The 8,550-nt window shown below is 42.9% G+C and overlaps 1 pseudogene; it reads left to right on the top strand.

Annotated features, from left to right (window-relative positions):
• Positions 1-8,550, top strand: part of LOC102417197 — a 22,688-nt pseudogene that overhangs the window by 1,512 nt on the left and 12,626 nt on the right.

The raw sequence follows: 8,550 nt of genomic DNA, 5'->3' as shown, positions 1-8,550 counted from the left end.
ATTGCTGGGTCATGGAGTATATATATGTTGTCAGCCTTTCTAGATACTCGCAAACAGCGCTTCAAGCTTTATATGCAATGTATACCTTTATTAACAGTAATTGAGAATTCTCCACATCATAAAACTTTGGTAAAAGACTTTTAAAATTTGATGATCTGAAGTCTGTATAGGTACATATATTTTCCTCATTACAAGTAATTTTGAGCATCTTTTCACATATTAATTTTCTCTTTGCATTTCCTATTTCCTGAGGTCATTTTTCTTTTCTATTGGGTTGCCTTTTTTTGTTCTTACTGATATTTAGAGCAATCTGCCAATGTCCTGTACCTTATTTCTCTCTATGAAGACCACACACCATTTTTATTTTCAAATGTCTTCCTCTCTATCTCATCAGCTCAGCATCTTTAGGGGTTAAACCTCAATACACTGAACTGTATTGATTTATAACAATATCTGTCATTGTCCTCTCACTGTGTCTCCTTTCTATCTCTCTCCTTTTCTCCTTCTCTCCCTTTCCTCCCTTCTCCCTTTCTCCTTTTTGCTTCACATTCATTCCCATTTGCTTCCAACAAAACATTTTTTCTTCATCTTTCCTGTAGAGAAATTCTAGACCTCTGATCAGGGGAGAGCACTTTTCCTTGCCTGTCTTAAATTAATTAAAAGTTCTTTTTTGAGAACCTTAATGAAGAGATGTCAGTTAAATTCTACTGAGGATAACATCAGGTGGTAACAAGGTTATGTCTCATTGCTGAAAAAGTCCCACACCTCAAGATATTTTAACACACCTAGGTATAGTCAATAATATTGTAAGAACTATGTACTGTGCCAGCTGGGTCTTTGAAATATCAGTAGGAACACTTTGCAAATTATGTGATTGTCTAACCACTATGCTGTATAACTAAAACCAATCTAATAATAAACACACATGGTAATTGACCATACCTTCACTATGCTTCTCATCAGCTAATCAGCACGATATGCAAATTGCCTCCACCAAAGATGGCAGCTAATTTGCATATGTAGGCACAAGTGATCGAGCAAAGTCTGCTGCTCCGGGCAGGAGCAGTGAGCGAAGGCTGGCATGGTGAGTGAAGAGCGAAGAGAGAAGCCCGCCACTCCAACCCCTCGTGGTGAAGAGCGAAGGCCTGGGTTCCGAGTGCCAGAGGAAAACTAGTGCCAGCATCCAGGGGAAGGGGCCACCAAGGGGCCCCAGACTGAGAGAGGGCACAGGCCGGGCTGAGGGACCCACCCAAGTGCACGAATTTTTGTGCACTGGGCCTCTAGTACAAAATAATGTTGAAAGTAAACTGTAATCTAATAAACAACAATACCTGAATTGTGATTCTACCACCCAACGAAAAAACAAAAAAAGATTCATGCCCAATCAAGGTCCAGGAGGAATACCAGATCACTAAGCTTTCCCCTTGTTGATAACTTTCTTTGAGGGCTTTTAACTCATAAGTGAGAATGATGACCTCCAATTACACCTACCATTTCTCCCTGGGGGAATTGGGAGTTCAGATTATTCTGTATTAATTAGCAAACAATCAAATACTGTCATGATGTAGAAGAATGCAGACCATCTCAGGCTATATACCCTCTCTGTAGAGACCTCAGTGGATTGCTGAGAAAATCCCAAGCCTCAAAATTGAGTGGCTGGAGCCAAGCTGAACTAAACTCCCCTACAGATTCCATCATTTCCATTTCTAGTCCCCATTGAAGGAATCATTGGCCTATGGTGGGTGTTAAAAATGTTAAACTGCTGGACAAGATATATCACACAGGTTCTTGGATATACCCCTCACATGCTCCCCAGCTGTAGTTTTAAGACTTTTGAAAGAGAAGCAACCACGTTTCACAGGTGTTTTCTGCCTTCACTTCTATTATATCCCTACCTGAGGCAGGAGAAAACAAACAAACAAACAAAAACACATCATTATTTCATTGCAAAAGAGCGAAGAAATGAGAAAAATACAGGAAGAAAAGGGAAGAAAAATTGAACAAAGCTGATTATCAGTCCACTTCCTGGCAGGACACACAAGAACCTCTCAAAGGCTAACTAACAAGTGTTTATTAGAGGGACACATACAAGGACATAAGCATGTCACAGGGAATTAATAGGAGATGAGAAATCACCCAGAGGGTGACAATAACAATGGCCAGGGAACTAGAGTCACTCCTATAGCCTGAACAGCCAAGCAAAAAGGAAAACCAGAATGTGGCACAGATCAACACTTTTGGATGGAGTGAAATGAAAGGGCTGTGACCCACTACTAATATACTGTAACAGAGGCACTGGGACAGGGTGGCTCACTAGTCTCATGCTGGCACTTCCCACTGGTAGAACTCTACTGGAATGTGAATGACAAGGGAGTTCTTCAGTGTAAAAAAAAAAGACTTTAATGTCAAGAGAGGTTACATTAATTCTGTAATGTGACATAGCTTGAGCCATTGATTGATAGTATGGAGTGAATAGAAAACACAAAGTGTTTCTTGAGTAGGTCATTAATATGAATAATGGTTGGATAGGGTGTTTTTACTGAAATAAAAGAACCTTCCTCTTAGCCTGGCATTCACATTCTGATAATTTTAACCAATGTAACCTATGGGCATCCTGGGCTATCTGCTGTTACTGTACAGCACTTTCTCCTCTTCCTTTGCAGGTTTTCCTCTTGGCTCCACAATGAAGTCTGAAACCAAGGGCATCTGGATGTGGTGTGTACCCCACCCCTCCAAGCCCAACCACACTCTGGTCCTTCTGGACACTGAGGGCCTAGGTGATGTGGAAAAGGTAAGGCAAAGAATCTTCTTTGTTCTTGATACTCCACTTACATTTTAATTTGCCACCTTAATTCAACTTGTATGATCTATTTCTATAAACTGCAAATCCAATTAAGAATAATGAGCTTAAATTTTGTTTCCTTCAATTTGCTTTCCTGGAAACTCAGTACTTTTCTTATTAGATATATATCTTCTTATTTCTAGTCTTGGTTGAATGTTTCAAGATAACAAATACTTATTGGACATCTAAATTCTAGGCTTTTGTGTTAAGTACTACAGATATGCATGACTGAGGAAAAGGCCAGAGACTAGTTGGGAGATATGAAATAAGCAGTGTTGTCAGTACAGGGTATAATGGATACAAGGAGTGCCATATTTAACTGGTCTTCAGTATAAGAAAAACATTCTGGAGGAAGCTATAATTATGGGATCAAGGCACTCTAGTAGTCAAGGTGCCTGAGGTTGATGGTCTTAAAGGTAGGAAACATAAAAATGGGGTTTTATTAAAATAACATCCTATCCAATAAAAGAGAAACATGGTAATTAACTGTAACTTCACTACCCTTCCCATTGGCTAATCAGGGTGATATGCAAATTAACTGCCAACCAAGATGACGGCCGGAACCAAGCAGCAGAAGCGAACAGGAGGCTTGCTTGCTCAAGTGATGGAGGAAGCCAAGGTTCCCCGCCTGCCGCTGCCGGCCTCTGAGCTTGCAGTCTAAGAAACAATGTTGCAAATATAGAAGCTAAACAATCCCCCAGAAACCCTGCTTTCAGCAGCCGAGGTCTCAGAGCTGGAGCCGAGCCTCAGAGCTAAAGCTGGCTCTCAGCTCCAGTGATAGCCATAGAGGGTAAATAAATCCCAGAATAAAAAAAAAGAAAAAAAGGAGAGGTTGGGAGCTTCAGTCGCCCACCAGCCTGAAAAAGGCCCTCAGCCCCTCACGCAGACTGGCCAGACACCCCAGTGGGGACCCCCCACCCTGAAGGGGGTGTGACCAGCTGCAAACAGCCACCATCTCCTCACCCAGGTTGGCCAGGCACCCCAGTGGGACCCCCACCCCGATCCGGGACACCCTTCAGGGCAAACCAGCTGGCCCACACCCGTGCACCAGGCCTCTATCCTATATAGTAAAAGGGTAATTTGCCTCCCAGCACCAGGATCAGTGGAGCCATGAGGTCTCCCAAACCTGGGATCAGTGGAGCCGTGAGGCCTCACATCCCAGGATAAGCGGAGCCATGAGGCCTCCTGGCACCGGGATCAGCAGATCCACGACACCTCCTGGCCTGTGATCAGCGGAGCCACGAGGCCTCCTGGTCCCTGGAGCAGCATGACAGGGGGCAGCACCCAAACCCCCTGATTGCCCTGAAGCTCTGTGTGTGACAGGGGGTGGGGCCACAACGTCCCTTTACGCCCTGCTCTGTTCATGACAGGGGAAGGTTCCCCAACACCCTGATCGGCCCTGCTCTGTGTGTGACAGGGGGGAGCTTCCCAAACCCCTGATTGGCCCTGCTCTGTGTATGAGAGGGTATGGAGCCCCAACCCCCCTGATGGGCCCTGCTCTGTGTGTGACAGGGGGCAGCACCCCAACCCCCTGATCTGCCCTGCTCTGTATGTGACAGGGGGTGGTGCCGCAACCTCCCCATCGACCCTGCTTTGAGTGTGACAGGGGGCGGTGCCCCAACCCCCTAATTGGTCCTACCCTGAGCGTGACTGGGGGTGGTATCGCATCCTCCCAATCCGCTCCGCTCTGTGCATGATAGGAGGCAGTGCCCCAACCCCCCAATCGGCCCTGCTCTGAACCTGACCAGGGGCTGCACCTAGGGGTTGGGCCTGCCCTCTGCCACCCGGGAGCGGGCCTCAGCCAGCAGGTCGTTATCTCCCAAGGGGTCCCAGACCGTGAGAGGGCACAAGTGGGGCTGAGGGACAACCCCCACCCCCTGCCAGTGCACAAATTTTTGTGCACCGGGCCTCTAGTGTTTAAATAATCTCCTAAAACACTTCAGCTAAACCATACATGTTAATTAAGGTGTTAGTCCAAGTCTCTGGGCTTTAAAGATGAATTCCTCCCTTATTTTCTACACATTTATGACCTAAACCCACCAAAAGCATTCTACATGTGATAATTTTAGGTATTCTGTCTTTGCTGTGTTAGTTGCAGTCAATCTTGTGTTCTTATTTGTATTAGTCAGAGTCTGAAGTGAAAGTAGGAGCTGTGGATTTTTGGCTTCCATTACCCAAAAAGGAGTGGGGGCAGGAATTTAGATATTTTGATTTTTAATATTACTTTTTACTTTAATTTATTGGGGTGACACTAGTTAACAAATATATACAGGTTTCAGGTGTATAATTCTATAGCACATTATCTGTACACTATAATGTATTTACCACCAAAGTTAAGCCTCTATCCATCACCATTTTCCCCCCTCTTCCCTCTCCCAACTTCTCCCACCCCTCCCTAGCAGTCACCACACTGTTGAAATCTTTCCTTTTGTGTGTTTTTTCTCAATACCTGCAACTGCATCCCCCGTGCTCTCACCCACCTCCAACAGTTTTCAGCCTGCTCTATCTATGAGTCTCCCTCTAAGTTGCTTATTGGTTCATTATGTTCATTAGATTTCACATATGAGTGAAATCATAGGATAGTTTTCTTTCTCTGAATGGCTTATTCACTTAGCATAATTTAGTTTTAAAACACTTAGTAATGACTTCAGTGTAAACCCAAGTTGGTTTACTCATTGCTAACAGCTTGTAGTTTACTAAAACTTCTTCTTTTTAGCTGATTACATTTGTAAAGGAGCCAAAGCATAACAGTCAACTGATAGCAGCTGAAATACTGCTGTCCTTACAACTCTAGTGTCTTTAGCAGTATCCAATTCTATTGCATAGTCACTCATGATTTACCCTGAGTGTGTTATGTTCAGTGTCATCATCTATTCCTACCACACTCATAACCACTACTTCAATCAAATAACATAACAGGTAGTACCTTTGTATTAACACACTCTCTGACAATTCTGATTGGCTCCTGTGGATACTTTCACCAGCTGGTCCTTTTTGCTCCAGAATTCCACATTCTATCCGTTCTTTAAAGCAAAGCCCAACTACTTTCAACTAATGGGATTGTAATTCATTCAGACATGATCCCTTCTTGCCCTGAAATCACAAAGTAATTTTTCTGGGTTTTGTGTTCCCATTTGCCTTTTATGTTATAACATTGGCTTGCACTCCTGGCAGAGCTGATCATCTTGGATGCATTTACATGTTATCATGTATATTTGCGCCTCCAGGAAGTCATCTTTGAAAGTCAGAGATTTACCTATGAAACTTTATATCCCCAAACTAAATTTTGTATCTGGCATTTTTTAGATGCACAATGAGAAGTTTGTGAATGTATTTGAATAGCATTTGTGTCACTAATAAGCTCATGGTCAAGAGAAAGTTGCAAAAAATCATTACCCCCTTATTATTGCATCCTTCTACGTTCTTGAGACTCTTTTAAATGTTTGACACACATTTACATAGTCATTAACTTCCTTAATTGCTAAGGAACGTGAGCCATGAGAGGCATCAATGTGAATACCCAAAATGAGGTTTGAATTTACCACTGTCTTCACAATGTATGTTATTTGCACCACTGTCCAGTGTTAGTAGAGCTGGCATAGTGCATGAACAACTGAACAAGAGAATAAACTGTAGACACCTCAGTCCCCTTCTGTGCACTTTCTAGGGCGACTCAAAAAATGACTCATGGATCTTTTCCCTGGCCCTGCTTCTGAGCAGCATGTTTGTCTACAATAGCATGAACCACATCTACCACCATGTCCTGGAGCAGCTGCAGTATCCTTCCAGGAAATGAACTACCATATGACATGGAGTCTATGGGAATGTAACTGGGACTGTTTTGTTACTGTTTTATTGTTTCTTTCTCATGTCAATAATCATGGTTGAGGAGAAAGGGACACTGGGCGAATGAGACTGTTCATAAAAATTATTTCTGGATAATATCTGGAAATTTTGGTGGGGAGCATTTCTCATTCCTTAGCTAAGATCCCAGCTATGTGACTGAACTAACAAAGCTAATCAGAGCAAAATCCTCTCCCAGCTCTGGTGAAGCAGGTGACTCAGCCGAGTTTGTGAGTTTCTTTCCAGACTTTGTTTGGGTTGTACGGGATTTCACGCAGGAGCTGAAGTTCAATGAACGCACCATCAATGAAGATGAGTTCCTGGAGGATGCCTTGAAGTTGGTTCCAGGTATCAGAGGATGGTCTGGGTGGTGGAGGTATAACATTGACTCTTTGTTTAGAACTCACATTGTATTTCTTACCGAAGGACTGTAGTATAAAGTTCTATAAGGCAATCTCTGACCTTCAGAGATGACTTGTTGGGGTATAAATAAACATGGCAACATGTAAATGCCTCCAAGGTGTTCAACTCTGCCAGTAGTGAAATCCAATGTAGGATGTGATCAGTGAACCCTATGATACAATACTTAAGGCCAATTTTTTATTTTTTATTGCATTGAGGCCTGTGCTAATGGCGATATGAATATGACAGGTTGGATATGGTTTCAATTGTTATCAATACTGAAAAAACACAAGTGACTAAAATTTAAGCTGGCTGACAAAATGAAATATCAAACATTGTACCAAAGATTTTAGGAAAATTGACACCATGAAAAATTTGAGGATATCAACCAGTGATAAGATGTCCTAGGGCTGAAATACTTTTTTTTCTGATTAAATTTGGAGCTCCTTTGCTTCTATTTGGAGAAAAATGCCCATCACTATGTAAGACAGTATAACAAAGATATCAAATGACTCATTTTAAAAATGTATTTCATTTTGTCTATTTTAGTGGCCCCCACAATTAAAATATTCTTCTAGTAAGACTGTCAAATCATTCATTATCTCTCTCTTATAACATCACTCTCTTCATTCTATAACCTGTTATCATGTTAATAGAATAAATTCATTACACAGAATAGATTAAGCAGAGAAAAATGGATACCTAAATGCATGTCCATTTTTGCTTATTTAATATTTTATTTATTTATTCAAAATCGTTTATTGAACAACTGATATATGCTCAGAATTACTCAGTGTGACATTGATGCATTTAATATAATTCAATATAGAGAACAGGTGAGGTCTTTAAGTGGCATTATATTAAGCTTATATATTTACTGGTAGCCTGGTGCTCGAAATTTGTGCACATTAAAAGGGAATTAATTGCCCTAACCAGTTTGGCTCAGTGGATAGAGCATCGGCCTGTGGACTCAAGGGTCCAGGGTTCGATTCCGGTCAAGGGCATATACCTTGGTTGCGGGTACATCCCCAGTGGGGAGTGTGCAGGAGGCAGTTGATCGATGTTTCTCTCTCATCGGTGTTTCTAACTCTCTATCCCTCTTCCTTCCTCTCTGTAAAAAATCAATAAAATATCCTATATAGTAAAAGGGTAATATGCCTCCCAGCACCGGGATCAGCGGAGCAGTGAGGCTCCCGGCACCGGGATGAGCGTGACAGGGGGCAGCGCCCAAACCCCCTGATCGCCCTGCAGATCAGTGTGTTACAGGGGGCGGGGCCACAACCTCCCTATCTGCCCTGCTCTGTTTGTGACAGGGGAAGGTGCCCCAACCCCCTGATCAGCCCTGCTCTGTGCCTGATAGGGGGGAGCTCCCCAATCCCCTGATTCTCTGCGGCTCTGTGTTTGACAGGGTACAGCACACCAACCTCCTAATCGCCCTGCTCTGTGTGTGACAGGGTGTGGCG

This window comes from Myotis lucifugus, unplaced genomic scaffold (genome assembly GCF_000147115.1).
Source record: "Myotis lucifugus unplaced genomic scaffold, Myoluc2.0 scaffold_110, whole genome shotgun sequence".
In the NCBI taxonomy this organism is placed as follows: domain Eukaryota; kingdom Metazoa; phylum Chordata; class Mammalia; order Chiroptera; family Vespertilionidae; genus Myotis; species Myotis lucifugus.
This window is presented reverse-complemented; position numbering and strand designations above follow the sequence as displayed.